The sequence below is a fragment of the Heterocephalus glaber genome, unplaced genomic scaffold, assembly GCF_053883595.1.
Source record: "Heterocephalus glaber isolate CG9 unplaced genomic scaffold, H.glaber_assembly_v1.0 deba00000122, whole genome shotgun sequence".
NCBI lineage: Eukaryota > Metazoa > Chordata > Mammalia > Rodentia > Bathyergidae > Heterocephalus > Heterocephalus glaber.
This window is the reverse complement of record NW_028258138.1, coordinates 25419940-25437878: the sequence shown is the minus strand read 5'-3', so window position 1 is coordinate 25437878 and position 17939 is coordinate 25419940. Positions and strand designations below refer to the sequence as shown.

The 17939-nt window shown below is 42.8% G+C and overlaps 1 long non-coding RNA gene and 1 pseudogene across 2 annotated transcripts in view; one reads left to right on the top strand and one right to left on the bottom strand.

Annotated features, from left to right (window-relative positions):
* The window catches only part of LOC147830377 (uncharacterized), a 134820-nt gene that overhangs the window by 16303 nt on the left and 100578 nt on the right, over positions 1-17939 (bottom strand). The gene's annotated exons all lie outside the window — the stretch shown is intronic.
* On the top strand, positions 4839-17279 carry LOC110348640 (syncytin-1-like; annotated as a pseudogene). Its single transcript, XR_015452214.1, has 3 exons — positions 4839-5050; positions 8499-8670; positions 14948-17279. The product of XR_015452214.1 is annotated as a syncytin-1-like (transcript).

Here is a 17939-nt window from a genome sequence, read left to right as displayed (position 1 = left end):
TAGACAAATGAGACTGAGAAGAAGCTGAGCTTTGGGTTGGATCAGTGCTGCTCTGGGCGGCAAAGACAAAAGCCCCCTAGCTTACAGCACTTTTTATTCAGTAAGTGGGGAAACAGAAGTAACAAGTGAAAATGCAGATTTCAGTACTTTACATTGGGATAAACAAGGTGGAAAAAGACTGGGGGGGGCAGTGGAAATCTAAGGACAATGAGGAACTACACAGACGAAGATTGGGTTCCTCCCTGGCATCTCCCACAGGTGTGGCCTTATCCTGGAGCATTACAACATCCCCGGATCACTGAGGTCTCAATTGTGACCCGAGGCCAAAATGTAATTATGTCTGGAATGTGGTGGCTGGTCTGTAGGCAGGGGAACTAGGCCTACTTAAATGATTTTTCCCTAGAATTATGTAGCATTGCTCCTAACACTTACCATCTACTAAACTAAAATCAAAATAGGTCTGTTGTGCCCAGATTATGAAGTCTCAAAGACCACCAGGAGGCCGTTTCCGATGTAAGCACACGAGGGTCATTTATTCAAGCTTAAGCAGGGACTCTCAATTGTCACCGACACAGCGGATGAAGATTGAGAGCCCCGAGTTCCAAATTAGCAGGGTTTTTATTGAGATTACAGCAAGCTTCAGTCATTAGCAGCCATATGATTGGTTAACATTTAGCAAGTATGAAGTGTAGAATTTTGATTGGCTAGGCTCATTGGGGGTTGAAGGGGATTACGTATAGGTTTTTACAAGAAAAATGGGGACGAAGGTTAGTGGTCTACTGTCACGTACTGATGGTCAGCAGACATCCTGACTAATGGTCATGACCATCCTGTGTGGATAGTCGGCACGTTAACAGATTGTCCTATAGATAGTGGGCCCGGGACACTTGTTTCTAGGGCAAACAGATGGCTGAGTAATGAGTTTAGGAATCTTGAGTTACAGATCATGTCTTTTGTCCCAGATTAAGCACATTTAATTATTAATTTGAAAGAACACAGGAGACTGCTCCATTTTGGACAAAATGGAGTCATTCTGGTCTCACATTCACAAAATGGAGTCACTTTTGGTCTCACAGGTCAATGACACAAATGTCGCAAGAAGAACTGTTAATCTATTGAAATATAATATAGGTAAAACTCTTGACATATGCAGAAGAAAGGACTTTCTGAACAGACTCTAGTTGCACAAGAAATAGTATCAAGAATCAACAAATGGGATCATATCAAATTAAAAAGTTTCTATACAGCAAAGGAAATAACCAACAAAATAAAGAGACATCCTATACAAAATGAGAAAAGGACAAAAGACATCCCATACAAAATGAGAAAAAAAATCTAGTTATTCCTTGGACAGAGCATTAATATAGTATCTAGAATATATAAAAAACTAAAAAAAGTAGACCCTCCAAAAAAAAGAACTGAAATGAATAAACACTTCTCAGGAAAAGGAGTACAAACAGCCCATAAATAATGAGGAAATGTTCAGCATCTCTGGCTATTAGAGCATCTCTGGCCATGCAAAATTGAAATAACACTGAGATTCCATTTTACTCCAGAAAGAATGGCTATCATCAAGAAATCAAATAATAACAAAAGCCGTGAGGCTGTGGGGAAAAATTAATCCCTCTACATTGTTTGTGGGAACATAACCTAGAACAAGCATTATGGAAATTAGTATGGACTATCCCCTCAAGAAATTCCATTTGACCCAGCTATTCCCCTTCAATGTATCTTTCTGAAAGAGTTATTAAAGACATCATATTATAGTGATTCATGCACACCCATGTTTATAGCAATACAATTCATAATAGTTAAATCTTGGAAGCAGCCTATATATATCCATAAACAAATAAATGGATAAAGAAAATGTGGTATCTATACACAATAGAGTGGTACTATGCCATAAAGAAGGATAAACAAGTCATTGGTAGGAAAATGGATACACCCTTAAGACTATAATGTTAAGTGAAATATATCAGACACATAAGCTTAAATATGGCATGATTTCTCTTATATGAGAAACTCAAAAGATTAAAAAAAAATTAAAGAGCTAAATAAAAGGCAATGGGAAACTGGGAGATAGATCTTTTGTAAAGGGAATGGTGATGGTACCAGTGTTGGGAAACAACATCAACAAGACTTATAACATGCCATTCTTTAAATAAATACATTTCATGTAGTTTGACCAGGAGACAAGAATAGTGGCATGAACTGCTCAGATATGTGTGACAAAAAGGAAGAACATAAGTCTCTCTGAAATATTTCAAGTCTGCTAAATAGAAAATGGTATTGGCCTGGATGCAGCAGAATTCAGGCTATAAAATCTGAAATAGTGAAACAGTAGAATTTAGAAGCACAGACAGAGTAGTTACAAGAATTTCCAAAAATAAAGAATTTCTCAAGTGAACCATTAAATCTCATTAAAAGGAAGCAACAAAACAGGCATGGTGGCTCATGCCTATAATCTCAGAACTCTGGGAGGCTGAGGCTGAAAACTACAATTTTGAGCCTAGCCTGTGCAACTTAGTGATTTAGTGAGATCCTGTCTCAAAATAAAAATAAAAATAAAGTAAAATGGACCAGGGATCTGGGTATACAGCTCAGTGCTAAGGCCCTCAATTCAATCCTCAGTTACCCCCTGCTTCCCCCTCCAAAAAATAAAACCAGGCTACAGTTGACATTCAGAAGAAAATGAATCTACATAACCCTGAAAGAAAAGTATTTCACATTCTATTTTTGATGAACCAATTATTTCTATGGTTATAGGAACTTCTTGCATTCCCATATAAAACACCTTTTTGTGTTTAAGGACAAAAAAATGCCCCCAAACTGAACTAACACTCTCTTATATATTCAGTTTTAGTTAATGGTACCAATCATCCTCTTAATCAAATTGGAATTTCTTCTTTATAGAACTATGGACAAAACTTTCTCTGTAATTCTTTTCATGAAACAGTACCCTGAGATTCCCAGGTAATCTATTTTAAAACTGCTAATCTACTTGCAATCGCATATCTGTGTAAGTCAAAATTATCTTGCCATGGCACAATGACCATGTGGGACTGTATGATTCAAAATTCAATTACTCCCCTAGCCTCTGTTGTGTTTAAAATTTAATGGTTAAAATGTGCTTGTTAGTCTTGGGATAGTAGATAAAATCTGTAGCAAAACAAAGTTCCTAAGTAAATTATTCAACCCTTTGTTTGTCCGGAGAACAAATGTTCCCGGACCCACTGTCGGTAGAACAATCCATCAATATGTCTGCTGACCATCAGTATGTGACAGTCATGACCATATGGTCGTGACCATTACTGTGTGTGTCTGCTGACTAACCTTTGTTCCTTTTTTTTCTCGTACATCTACATGTTAAACTCCCCCTCAACCCCCTATAAAACAGCCTTGGACTCTGAGCCAGTTGCCTCTCTTAGCTACTTTGCTTTGGGAGTGCCATCTAGCCAGACTAATAAAGGTCTGTTTTATTTTCCAACTTGTCTGGTGTGTTCCTTCCCGGGTGTTCGTCGCTGCAGTCAGCTCCTCAGAGCATTTGGTAAGGCCCTTGGTCTTACAACCAAACCTCACATATAAAAGAATTGCAATGCTGAGGCTAATATAAAACACAACTGTGTTTCATAATTCTATATCAACTTTGTATTCAAGCAAAGATTATGATTTCATTTTTATAACTTAAAAATAAGTATATGCATATTAAATTTCCTCTTAACGTAATTTTTATGTTGGTGTGCCATTTTTTGTTCTGTTTTGTGGTACAGAAAATTGAACTCAAGACCTTCATGCTAGCTACCTTCCCCAGTCCTTTTTTATTTTTTATTGTGACATCCCATACACCTTTCATATATCCCTTATGCTAACTTATGTTTTCAATTTTTATATTTATCTACATTGCTCAATAAAATGAGTTCTGCAGGAGGGGTTATGCTAGAGAAATTCCACTACATTGTAGAGATTCAGAAATATTTAATGAAGAAGGAAGAGAATAGAAGGAAGGAAGGAAGAGAAAAGAAAGAGCACATTAAAGGACATAAATGAAGTAAGTGTTGTTGTTATGATATAATTAAAGAAATAGTTGCTATTTCTCAAAATCATCTTTGTGGGTTTTGTTTTGTTTCATTTTGTTTTTGTGGTGTTGGGGATCAAACCCAGAGCCTCCCTCATGCTAGGCAAGCACTCCACCACTGAGCCACATTCCAGACTCAAAATTATCTTTAATATCCAGGTCTCAAGCTAACTGAAATTCTCACACTAAGAGGTTCATTGGGCCCATAAGAATTAGGAGTCTGAAAGCAACCATTTAAGCTGGAAATACTCCTCTGTAAGCATTGCAAAATATAACAGGAAGTGCCCAAGTCATTAGACCAGGTTAACCAGAGGAGACTGGGAAAAAGAATAGGGAAAAACCCTAGGAAAAAAGAATGAAAAGACAGAGAATGAGATCCACTCTAGACCAGTGTCTCAGAGTGGGTGAGAGAGAAAGGACAGATCAGTACAAGCAACAATTCAGGGCCCAGTTATGACATGCTTAAACACTGCCTTTTTGTGTTTTTTCAGCAACCTGCAATAAGGGAGAGTGGCATACATTTCTTCATTTGGAGAAACTGAGCTCCTCAAAGATTAGATAAAGGAAAAACTGGCAACAACAACCAGACTTCTCAATAGCTTCTCTCTCTCAGACAAATGCCCTGTGGAAGGGAGAGAAACTGTGTTGCCTCCCTAATGATAATGTGCTGATTCTGTTTGTTTAACTAAAGCTACACCAGATTAGTAGACCATAATTACAGCTAAAATCCTTGTCTCTGATATAGTTGACAGAATGTCTGTTCCACAGAGCTGAATTTGGAGGAAAGGTTTTGCTCAAGGTTAAGCCAGGCTGTCTGAGAGCAATAGTGCCGTTGCAGTGTCCACTGGCAACATTATCTGAGCAGTGGGATTTCCTACAGCTTAGGTTTCAAATGGTTTACTTTGATTTCTTAAAGCTATAAATAAGTTTGCTCATCTTTAAATGGCAATGTTAGTGGCTACACCATAGAAAACCGTAAGTACTTTCCTTTGTGTCTAGGTGGAAGACATCTGCCTTTTTATTGTTATACAACTTTACTAGGACTTCTTTTAAGAAACATACACACACACACACACACCTCTACTTGCTTTTAAGCTATGCATAAAATAATGAAGTCTGCTGCTAATAGTCCTTTCATTTAGTCAACTTTGAATTTCATTCTTAATTCCTTGAGATTCAGAAATGATAATCAGTTTTTTCAGTCAGTGATGGTTATCTGTCATGGATCAGGGAATGTTCTCTCACATTTTGCCAAAATCTTTTATGAAATTCCTGCTCTCTGTCTCATCCATTTTCTATTTGCTCTGGTCTGCTTTGGAAATCATAAAGCAAATTACAAACCTAATTTGACTTACATTGCAAGGGAGAAATCCAGGCAAGAAAAGTAAGCTGGGATCAGGGTTGGGTGTATGAGAAGAAACATTCAGACAGTTCTGTCTTTATGCCCCCACATCCCAGACTTTCCTTAAATAAAACCCACACTTTGCGGGCTTTCTAATGAATAGTGGCCAAGTAGCAGCCTGACATCTGAGGCATGCCATTACCTTTTTTTTTTCTTTCATTCCCTCTCCTTAATTAGGGGATTTAAAGGGAGGTTGCTCACATTTTCTGAGAAACAACATTAACCTCCTGAGAATGCAATGCTTGATGCTTGATGCTAGAACTCCTTCCTGGGGGAGGAAGGGTCATCCTTTTGTTGAGGGTCACCCCTGAGCCTGTGATGTTCTGTACATCTGTAGGATACAAAAGGGCTGCCTTGACCAAGAATGAGCTGAAGTGGTTATGAAATCCCTGTTCTGGAAGGCTTGATCTTCTAGGGCTGATTTTACTATAGTTCCATAATAAGGCAGGGAGATAGATCACTTTTCACTGCGTTTTATGGTTTAAATGAAACCCACAATAAAAATTTTACCTGTAACAAGCACATACACACCCCAACACAAAAAGACAAAACAATTCATAAACAATATTTATGCCTAGTAGGCAATGCCCTCTACTTTGAATTCCATTTTACATCATTTTTCAAATGCACATCTCCACCCACCAAATTGATTCCCTCCCACTAAGGAGTGGCAGTCTATGATTTCAAAAATGCTCAACTGATGTCCTTTCACTTTTCTATTTCTGTAATTCAATATAGAGTGATTTGGAATTGAGGACAAGCCTGATGAGTTTGATGTATGGAATAAGGAATCTGATCAGCTCTGGGTTTATTGTGTTTTTAAGCCTTTCTCTGTGTGTTCTTTTTCTTCACTGCAGAGAGGATTCTATTATCTTTGCTCAAAGAGCAGACAGTACTCCGGCTGCTTCCCCCTGTTTCTCTTTGATCCCTGCAGCCCAGCTCAGCCCTTCCCCCAAGCCCTCTCATCCACACCAGTTCTGGCCCTGGGACTTGAGGGATTGCAGGGCCTGGAGCCTGTTGTGTGCTCTGTTCTCACCTCCAACCTGCTCCACCCCCACCCCCGCTGATCTTCCTGCCCAATCTGCCAGGTGAATGGCATTTTTCTGTTTCTCTGGTTGTTATTCTCCTATTTCATACAAGATTTAACAGTTTGCTCCTAGGAGAATTTTTAATTTGTTGCAGAGATGACAAAAGTGCATGGTGATTTTATTTTAGGCATAAGTGATTTTTGTCAACTGGGATTTAATCTGTGAATAATTTACTTGCTAAAATTAATTATTTTTAGAGATGAGTTAAAAAATGAGAATTTTTCATCAGGTTCAGGACAACATGACGTATCCATTGTTGCTATTGTTTTGGTGTCAGAGATGGAACTCAGGGCCTCATCCATGCTAAGCATGCTCTGTACCTCTGAGCTATGCACCCCCCCACCCCCCACCCCCAATGCAGTATGTCTTAAAACACACGGCACAGCCACATTTTAAGTGCACATATCACCACCAAATCAATATATTCAAGATAAGAAGAGAGGGGAAGGAGTAATGGAGGGGTTGGAAATGTTCAAAGCATGTTAAATGCATATACAAATATGTCAAAATGAAACCTATAATTCTATATAACTAACGCTCATTAAAAGAATTTTGTTAAAATGATTAAAAAATATCTGAAACACAGGTTGGGAAATGTTAAACAATCAATATATACAGCACTTTAATTTCAAATTTAATTTCTTTAGAAAGATAAAATGATAGGCTGCTTTACCATTTATTTTACCCATTACATTTGACAACATTTAATGAACACCTGTTACCTATAAAACATGTTTCTTGACCTCAAGGCATCCAGACCTTCAAAGGGAGATAGAAATACATGTAAAGAGCCACCATATAAAATAAGATGGGAGATAAAAATACTGTACATGGAAAAGATTATCATATAAAATTTTAATAAGTGAATAAGCAGAGTATAAAATCTAACCATACTGTATCTCCCTTTTCAGAACTCTTTTGTTTTGTTTTGTTTTTTTGCTACCAGGGATAGAACTCTGGTCCTTACACTAGTGAGGCAAGCAGCAGAACCACTGAGCTAAATCCCCAGCCCCCTTTCAGAACTCTTAGGAGTGAAAAGAGAAATCACTCATTCTTAGTATATCTGTCTTATCAATATAACTGATTGCCAAACCCATATACTCTCCTTTTGAACTGAAGGTATGATTCACTGATGGACTCAATGATTCTTTGTGATTCAAATGGAATCAGTGAATGAAGATAAATACTTGTGCCACATGCCCTGAAGAAATAACCTTCCTATGGGTTTTTCTGTGGCTTCTTTATATTCTTTATATTCTTCTCTTATACTTGTTCCTTAATACTAGCCTGCATCAAAAGCAAGAGACACGAATGGAAGGAAAGACACAGGGAAATAAAGCCAAGAGGACTCAGGTATTTCTTTGCTCTCTGGTTGTCTAGATGCCCTTTTATCATAGAAATACAAAATACAAAGTGTAGATTTTATAGTAGCCATATTTGAAAAAGTCAAAAGATAGATAAAATGTATTTTAACAATGTATCTTATATAACTCAACTTATCCAAGATATTATCATTACTACATGTAATCAATGTAAGAAACTTTAAGGAGATACTGTATTTGAATGTGTATATGAATGTATTTTACATTCTTTGGGGGAGGAATTCATTTTCAAAATCTGGGATGTATTTCCCACCTACAGCACATCCCAGTTTTGACTCGCTCTATTTTTAGGGTTCAGTAACCATAGTGTGGGGGGGCCTTGCCCCCCCTCTGCTAGAACTCTTGAGTGCCTTTTACAGGCATGTCTGGGCCTGCTGCAAGTCTACCCGGCAACAAGGAAGTAGCCCCAGTACCCTCCCCTTGCTCCTCCCCTCTAGCCCTACGGTATATATGCTGTAGCAGCTTCCGCAATAAATGAGACTTGATCAGAAACCTGTCTTGTCTCCATCTCTCGTGTCTCTTGTCCCTTGTCATTCTCGCTCCCCCTCTAGGGTCTCCGTTGACTTACCCGCGGGCCGGGACAAGTGGCGCCCAACGTGGGGCCTGAGAATGGGGGATCCAGTGAAGAATGCTGCTCGGGAGCCCAATAAAATAGAAGAGACAAATAAAATAGAAAAAAGAGGATTGCGTTTGACATGAACCTGCCGTCTTTCCTGCACCTCGGTGAGTTGAGCAGCGATTATGGGACAGGAGATTACCCAACATGAGTTGTTTGTAGAAGGTCTTAAAAAAACTTTACAGGCACGAGGGGTAAAGGTTACAGTCAAACAGTTGTTAAAATATTTTGATTATATTAGAGATCTCTGCCCTTGGTTTCCCCCCGAGGGTACCATCGACGAGAGGAGATGGAAAAAGTAGGGGAGGCCCTTAAAGATTATTATGCTACTTGTGGACCAGAAAAGGTCCCGATTACTGCATTTTCTTATTGGAATCTTATTGATGAAATTATCTCCCAAAAAACCAAAGATCCGGTGGTGGCTCAAGCCATCCAGGTCGGGGAGACAGCTCTCCGATCAGAGGAAGGGTCACTCACTCTCCCTCAGAGTGAGGAGTGTGTAAATACCCCCCGAGATGCCAAGATGGCGCCAAGGCCCGAGCCCCTGCAGGACGGGACTTCCTCAAAGAATGAGGAAGAAGACTTGATGTCTTTTGATAGTGATGATGAGTCAGACAAAAAAAATGCAACTGATGAGGGTTTACAGGCGAGCTCTGCCTCATCCAAGCCTTTTAAGGAAAAGCTTCGGCGCTCCTCAGCTTCCGCCTCAGCCCTTTCAGCCCCTGCCTGTAACCCCATCCCGCCAGTGAAAGAGGAACCGACCTTGTACCCTTCCCTCTGCCACCTCAGACACCCCCCTTGCCACAGAACGATCCAGGGGAGGCTGACTGGGCCAATCTTGAGGAGGAGGCAGCCAGATATCATAATCCTGACTGGCTGCCCGTAGTCCAATGTCCGCCTCCTTATGTTCCAGTACCCAACACTCCCAATGCGCCCGCTTTGGCATGCCCTGCTGTTGATCCCCAAAAGGAACTCCGGGACAAGATAGAATTTCTAAAAGAACAAATAAGATTAGAAAAGGAACACCAGGAACTTATTACCCAGCTCGAGGGCTTAAGAACAGGCAAAACCCATGAAAATGTCCGTGGGGAGGACAAACCTAAGCCACGACCCCCCGTTAGAGGGGCAGCCCCTAGGGTGCCATCCGGGTCAGGAGTATCCCTAGAACTTGAAAATGTGGAAGCCTTTCCCATAACTGAAACTACTGACGCGCAGGGACAGGCATGGAGACACCACAGTGGTTTCGATTTTAAGGTCATTAAAGAACTTAAAACGGCCGCAGCTCAATACGGGGCCACTGCACCTTACACAATGGCCATTTTAGAATTGGTGGCAGAAAATTGGCTCACCCCAATCGATTGGCAGACTCTGGCCCATGCCACTCTTACAGGAGGTGACTATTTACTATGGAAATCTGAATATGTGGAAAATTGCCGAGATACTGCTAGACGCAATGCTCAGGTGGGTAATGGTTGGATACTCGATATGCTTCTGGGGGATGGAGCCTATGCCGCCAGCGATCAACAGATGCAATTTGATGTGGGGTTGTATGCTCAGATTCAGACCGTGGCCACTAGAGCCTGGAGAAAGCTCCCTTCTAAAGGAGATGTGAGTGCTTCTCTCACCAATATCCGACAGGGGCCTGATGAGCCCTTCGCAGATTTTGTTCACCGCCTGCTCACAGCAGCGGGTCGGATTTTTGGGAGCGCAGAAACGGGGACAGATTTTGTTAAACAGCTTGCTTTTGAAAATGCCAATGCTGCTTGCCAGGCCAACATCCGCCCTTATAAAAAGAAAACTGATCTCTCAGGTTACATTCGCCTTTGCTCAGAAATTGGGACCGCCTACCAACAGGGGCTTGCTATGGCTGCCGCCATGCAGGGTTACACGGTCAGACAGTTTTTGTCGCGCCCCCCGGGTAACAAGTGTTTCCGGTGCGGGGCAGCGGGTCACTTTGCCAAGGAATGTCAGGCCCCTAGGGCGTCGGCCCCTAGGGCCACACCTCCGGGGCCTTGCCCTCGATGCAATAAAGGGAGACATTGGGCAAATGAGTGCAGGTCCAAGACAGATGCTCAGGGCCAGCCCCTCCCGCTTGCCCATAACCCGGACCAGGGAAATGGGAGAGGGGGCCAGCTCTGGGCCCCCAGACCCAAACAAATTTACGGGGCACTCAACTTTGCTCCAGCAAACAACAATCCATTTCAGACCTCTTCAGAGCAACAATGGGAAGTGCAAGACTGGACCTCAGTTCCACCGCCCACACAGTATTGACTCCAGAAATGGGGGTACAGGCCCTCCCAACAGGGGTCTTTGGACCCCTGCCTAAGGAGACCTTTGGGCTTGTAATAGGCAGAAGCAGCAGCACTATGGATGGGCTGCTGATCTACCCTGGGGTGATTGATAGTGATTACTCCGGAGAGATTAAAGTTATGGTTTCTTCCCCCAAAGCCATTAACACCATTCAGTCAGGCCAAAGATTTGCTCAATTGTTGCTCCTTCCCCTTCTCCCTACCTCTAATAAGGCTCTTAACAACTTCAGAGGCAGCCAGGGATTCGGCTCATCCGATGTCTACTGGTCGGAAATACTCTCAGCCCAAAAGCCTCTCATGACCTTATGGTTAGATGGGAGACAGTTTTCTGGATTGGTAGACACCAGTGCTGATGTAACCATCATCAAAGGAGAAGATTGGCCTCAGGCGTGGCCATTAAGACACCCTCACCCACCTCAAGGGTATAGGTCAGAGTCAAAACCCTAAACAAAGTGCCAAAGATCTGACCTGAAAAGACCAAGATGGCAATCAGGGCACCATTCAACCTTATATCATCTCAGGGTTACCCATTAATCTATGGGGGAGAGACCTATTATCACAAATGGGGATGATTATCTCTAGCCCTAATGAAGTCGTCACTATGCAGATGTTTAAAAATGGGTACATTCCAGGAAAAGGGCTAGGTAAAAACTCTGCAGGTATTATACAGCCCATTGAGCCAGTTCTTCGACCCCCCCCCCCCCCGAGCAGGGTTAGGCCATTTTCCATAGGGGTCATTGACACTCCTGTGGACCATGCTGAAAAGATCACCTGGCTCTCAGATGATCTGGTATGGGTCGATCAATGGCCCCTTTCCAAAGACAAGTTATTAGCGGCTCAACAGCTGGTGCAGGAACAGCTTCACGCTGGCCATATCATCCCCAGCAATTCCCCATGGAATACTCCCATCTTTGTCATTAAGAAAAAGTCAGGAAAATGGAGACTCTTACAAGATCTTAGAACAGTCAATAAGACCATGGTACTTATGGGACCTTTACAACCCGGTCTTCCCTCACCGGTAGCCATCCCCCTTGGATATTATAAGGTTGTCATTGATTTAAAAGACTGTTTTTTCACCATTCCCTTACACCCTGCTGATCAAAAACGCTTCGCATTTAGCCTTCTGGCAACCAATTTCTGTGCTCCAATGCAACGCTTCCAATGGCGGGTGCTCCCTCAAGGCATGGCAAATAGCCCCACACTCTGCCAGTCCTTTGTAGCTTCAGCTATTCAGGCCGTACATGAATCTTGGGCCCAAATGTATGTAATACACTATATGGATGATATTCTGCTTGCTGGGACAACATAGCAATGAGGTTTTAACCTGTTATGCCGAGCTCCGCCGAGCCCTTGAGGCTCGTGGCCTCCAGGTTGCCCCCGATAAGGTACAGTTAAAGGACCCTTATACCTTTTTAGGTTTCCAAATGGCCGGACCCCACATTTCGCCCCAAAGACTTACCCTTTGCCTTGATACCCTAAAAACTCTTCATGATTTTCAAAAATTGCTTGGAGATATAAATTGGCTTATGCCCTATCTTAAATTAGTTAAAGGAAAACTAAGGCCCCTTTATGATATCCTACAAGGGGATAGTCACCCTGCCTCACCTCGGGAGCTCACCCCCACCGGTCGCGAGGCCATCACCTTGGTAGAGCAAACAATTCATCAAACTGTTACCTTTATGGATTATGGCTTACCACTACAATATATTATCTGCAAGACCACGCTTTCCCCCACTGCTGTTTTTTGGCAGACTGCACCCCTCATGTGGGTGCACCTTCCCGTTTCACCCAAACGGATCATCACCCCCTATTATAAGGCCGTTTCTGACCTTATTGCCTGGGGCAGACACCTTGGAAAGTGCCATTTTGGGAAGGAGCCTGACATTATCCTCCAACCTTACAGTAAAGAACAAATTGACTGCCTTATGCAAGTTACTGACTTTTGGCCAATTGCCCTCGCCTCTTATGCAGGCCTTATAGATAATCATTATCCTCCAGATAAACTTATTGATTTTGCCAATAGACATGATTTTATTTTTCCAAAGGTCACCTCGCCTACTCCATTAACTGAGGCCCTGTTGATCTTCACAGATGGTTCCTCCACAGGGATGGCTGCCTATGTGTGGGACACTAACACCGTCCAATTCCAGACCAGTTGTTCCTCCGCCCAAATGACCGAGTTACATGCGGTCACAGTGGTTTTTTCGGCCTTCCCTGAAGAGGCCTTTAATCTTTTTACAGACAGTGCTTACATTGCCCAATCGGTACCTCTGTTAGAAACATGTGGACAGATAAAAAACGTTTCCCAGACAGGTAACCTTTTTATCCAATTACAAGGTCTAATTAGAAAAAGATCTAAGCCCTTTTTTATTGGACATCTTCGTGCCCACTCTAACCTACCTGGGCCGCTTACAGAGGGTAATCGACTAGCAGACCTGGCCACAAGACCTCAGGCTTCTGCCTACTCACTAAATATTGATGCCCCCGTTCAGATTGACCAGGCACAGAAGACACACCAGTTACATCATCTTAGTGCCCACACGCTTCGCCTCATGTATAAACTTACTAGGGAACAAGCTAGACAAATTGTTAAAACCTGTCCTACATGCACCCTCCATCTTCCCACACCTCATCTGGGAGTTAATCCTCGTGGCTTAATTCCAAATGCCCTATGGCAAATGGACGTCACACATTACCCTGAATTTGGAAATCTTAAATATATACATGTCAACATTGATACATATAGTGGATTTATATTTGCCACCCTACAATCCGGGGAGGCTACTAAACATGTAATTGCCCACCTTCTAGTTGCCTTCTCAGTACTTGGATGTCCACAGCAAATTAAAACAGACAATGGTCCAGGCTATACCATCTCTGGCTTCTCGAAGTTTTGCAAACAATTAGATATAACACACATAACAGGAATCCCATATAATCCACAAGGACAAGGCATTATAGAAAGAGCCAACCTCACACTCAAAATTACATTAGATAAAATAAAAAGGGGGGAATGGTACCCTATCAAGGGGTCACCCAGAAACCTAATATCACATGCACTATTTATTCTTAACTTTTTAAATTTGGATGCTAAGGGATTATCTGCAGCTAACCATTTCTGGAAACCAGAGACGCAAAAACAATTTGCCTCTGTGATGTGGAGAGACCCCCTGGACCACTCATGGCATGGGCCTGACCCCGTACTCATCTGGGGCCGAGGATCAGTGTGTGTTTACTCCAAGGAAATGAAGTCAGCCAGGTGGCTTCCAGAACGCTTAGTGAAACAAGTTGATAAGCGTATTGATGACACCGATGACCTAATATTGTCCAATTTCAACCAGTTAACAATGGTGCCTACAATTATAATCTAATAATCATAAAGAGAATAGTATAATTCAATTTGGCCAGATATATTTGAGTGTACCCTAATTTTATAAACTGTCTCATATGTTTGTCTGTTGTCTGTTGTTTGTGTTCGTACAGTTGAGCTCAATATTTCTTTTCCTTCCTTTTCAAAAGATATTCGCCTATTGTTAAATTGGCTTACAGATAAATGTTATTAAATTAAAGGCATGCCTTCCTTCCCAGGTTGCTAATTGATCAAAGTGCCACTGAGATTTATTTTATAAAAGTAATGTGTATTGTCACCTACATGCAATAATCAAATTGCAATAAACAGTTGTAAAATAAAAAGATATATATATTCTTAATTGCTTGTCAAAATGATTAGAGACTATGGGGACTCCTTTTGATGAATATAGAAGTGGCCACCCAGAAAATGATTATTCTGGTCTTAATTCATTAAAGGGACCCCCTAGTAAATTTTATATTATAATCTTATGGGAGACACATCACAACAAATATTGTCTAAATATGTTATAAATTGATTACATTGGTTATCCTTGATATTTAAACACTGAATATGTTGTTACAAAATGTTTACATTGGTTAAGTTCTAAATATGTTATTGTAATATGTCCACATTGGTCATCTTCAAAAGCTTAATCAGGTTAGCCTAATTCTCTTATCTATAGCCCAGCCTTGCTTACATCGCAGGACGAAATTTTGCTTACAGGTTAAAAAGATGACATCCCTGATTCTGTCACATGGCCTGTTGCTGCTCCTGGCACTGACAGCAGAAAGCGGATTTCAACCAGTTAACAAGGAACAACTGCTCATTGCCCTGTATGGTAACCCCTGTGACTGTGCCGGGGGTTCTGGCGGGCCCGTACCCACAAGTTACACCCGTAGTACTGATTGCGGCAGCAAGACTGCCTACTTGGTTTATGAGGCCTCGATAACGGGAGGATATAACCAAAAATGGGATTGTGTCACTAAGCCTAAAGTCATACTAACAATCAATGGCAAACCAGGGCCATGCCCTACCGGCTGTGCCATGGCCACAGAGATGCACTCTACCTGTTACACTGAAGTCCAACAATGTGCACATTCTGATGGAAAAATATATCTAACTGCTGTTCTACAAAGAACTTACAGGGGCTCCGTCGGGGGTGACTGGGACTTTTCCAGTCCCACTGGATATCCTAAATTTGGCCAAGCCTCCTGCAGTGGCAGTCCCGGCAAAGATGTCTGCTGGCCGCCACAGGCCCCAATTCATATATCTGATGGTGGCGGGCCTTCAGATCAGCTCAGGGAAGAGCGAGTACAAAAACAGCTCGAGACTATCATCCAAGAGATGTACCCCTCCCTAAATTATCATCCACTGGCCCTTCCCAAACCTCGAGGCCCAGACCCTGACGTCCAAACCCTGAGTGTCTTAGAGGCCACTTATCAATTGATCAATACATCCAACCCAGCCTTTGCTGCGGATTGTTGGCTATGCTTGACCCTTGGCACACCCCTGCCCCTCGTCTTGCCAGTTGTCGACCAAACTGACTATGCCAACAGTTCTAGTTACAATTGCAGTTTTTCTCTGCCCTTCAGGGTCCAGCCAGTACAGTTCAATGCCTCAGTTTGTTATCTAAGTTCAGGCCACAACGATAGCTTCGATATACCTGTCGGAGTCCAAAATTTCTCTCTCTGCTCTGTAACGCTTAATGGCTCTGCCGCCATTTGCCCTGCCCCGGGTCACGTGCTCGTCTGTGGAGGGAGCTTGGCATTCACTTCCCTCCCCACTAATTGGACTGGGCTGTGCGTGGTGGCGACTGTCCTCCCGGACATCGCCCTCATTCCTGGAGATGAGCCAGTGCCCTTGCCCAGCTTTGACTATATCGCTGGGTGACATAAAAGGGCCGTCTCACTGGTCCCCTTGCTCGTGGGGCTAGGGGTGTCCAGCGCCCTTGCCACTGGCTCCGCTGGCGTCGGAGTGGCGTTACACTCCTATGCCAAATTATCCAACCAGTTGATTAATGATGTTCAAGCTCTCTCCAACACTCTTACAGATTTACAAGATCAGATTGATTCTTTGGCTGAGGTGGTCCTTCAAAATAGAAGGGGCCTGGACCTCCTCACGGCGGAACAAGGGGGGATTTGCATAGCCCTAAAAAACATCGCTGTTTCTATGCCAATAAATCTGGGCTCATCAGGGGAAAAATTCATGAACTTCAGGAAGATCTGAACAGACGACGACAAGAATTCGCTCAAAATCCCCTCTGGACTGGCCTCAATGGTTTCCTCCCTTATCTTCTCCCTTTGCTGGGACCCTTATTGGGCCTACTTCTGCTCATTTCTTTGGGGCCCGTAATATACAACAAAATCATGGCCTTTCTTAGAGCCTAGATAGAGGCAATAAAAACAGCGCCCATACAGGTCCACTATCATAGATTGGCAATGGCTGACCAGGACGAATGCTGGACCGTCGATTAGGGCCTTGCCATGGCAAAGTGTTCTCGCCCCACCTGGTGAGTGGGCTGGCAAGCCAATGACGGGCAACTGAGCAAGCGTGCCATGCAATGAGAGAGCCCTCGTGCACCGCCTAAGACAGGTGTCAGAGCCTTGATTGTCTGGTTAACCGATGACGGGTAAGGTGCACGGTGCAGACACATATGTCCCTCTGACCCAAGACAGGCTCAGCCCCCACAGGCTTGGCTCTCCTGACGCCTTTCTACTATAGTTATAATTTTAAAGGAAGGACCTGTGGGGGGCCTTGCCCCCCCCCCGCTAGAACTCTTGAGTGCCTTTTACGGGCATGTCTGGGCCTGCTGCAAGTCTACCCGGCAACAAGGAAGTAGCCCCAGTACCCTCCCCTTGGTCCTCCCCTCTAGCCCTACGGTATATATGCTGTAGCAGCTTCCGCAATAAACGAGACTTGATCAGAAACCTGTCTTGTTTCCATCTCTCGTGTCTCTTGTCCCTTGTCATTCTCACTCCTCCTCTAGGGTCTCCGTTGACTTACCCGCGGGCCGGGACACCATAGGTTGCTAGGGGTACTGTATTATACTACACAGGTCTAGATAAAGACGCAGAAGTGAGGAAAACCCTGCATGATTCATGAGTTTCTCTGACATTTAGATAAAGGAACTCTCACTTTTGAGGATGGGGAGGATGCCTGAAAATATTTTTTCTCTTCTTGTTGCTAGGGAAATGGAAGCTAACCAACTCAAGATCTTTTCATTTCCCTACTTTGATGCTCAGACCTGAAGAAATGAGTTAGAGCTGCAGTAGACTCCCTTTTATTTCTCTGTCCAGTGCTCCACAATCAACATCCCCTTCAAGGGACACAGAGATGACACCTACAGTCCTTACATTAGTATCATGCATAGCAGATGATAAATGATTTCATGTGAAATATCTCATTTCATCATTTAAATCATATCATGAAATTGGAGCACGGTGGCACACACCAATAATCTCAGGCCTTGGGGAGGCTGAGGTGGGAGGATTGCCATGAGTTTGAGGCTAGCCTGTGCTATATAGTGAGTTCAAGACCAACCCAGCCTGAACTACACAGTGAGATCCTGTCTTAAAACAACAAAAACAACAATACAAAATCATTCTAAGAGGTAGTCAGATAAACAACCATTTTAGAGATAAACAACCTAGAGCTCGGGGAGATTAAATGATTTGCTCCAAAGCAGCCCAGTTAGTGAAAAGTGTTTTGAAACTCA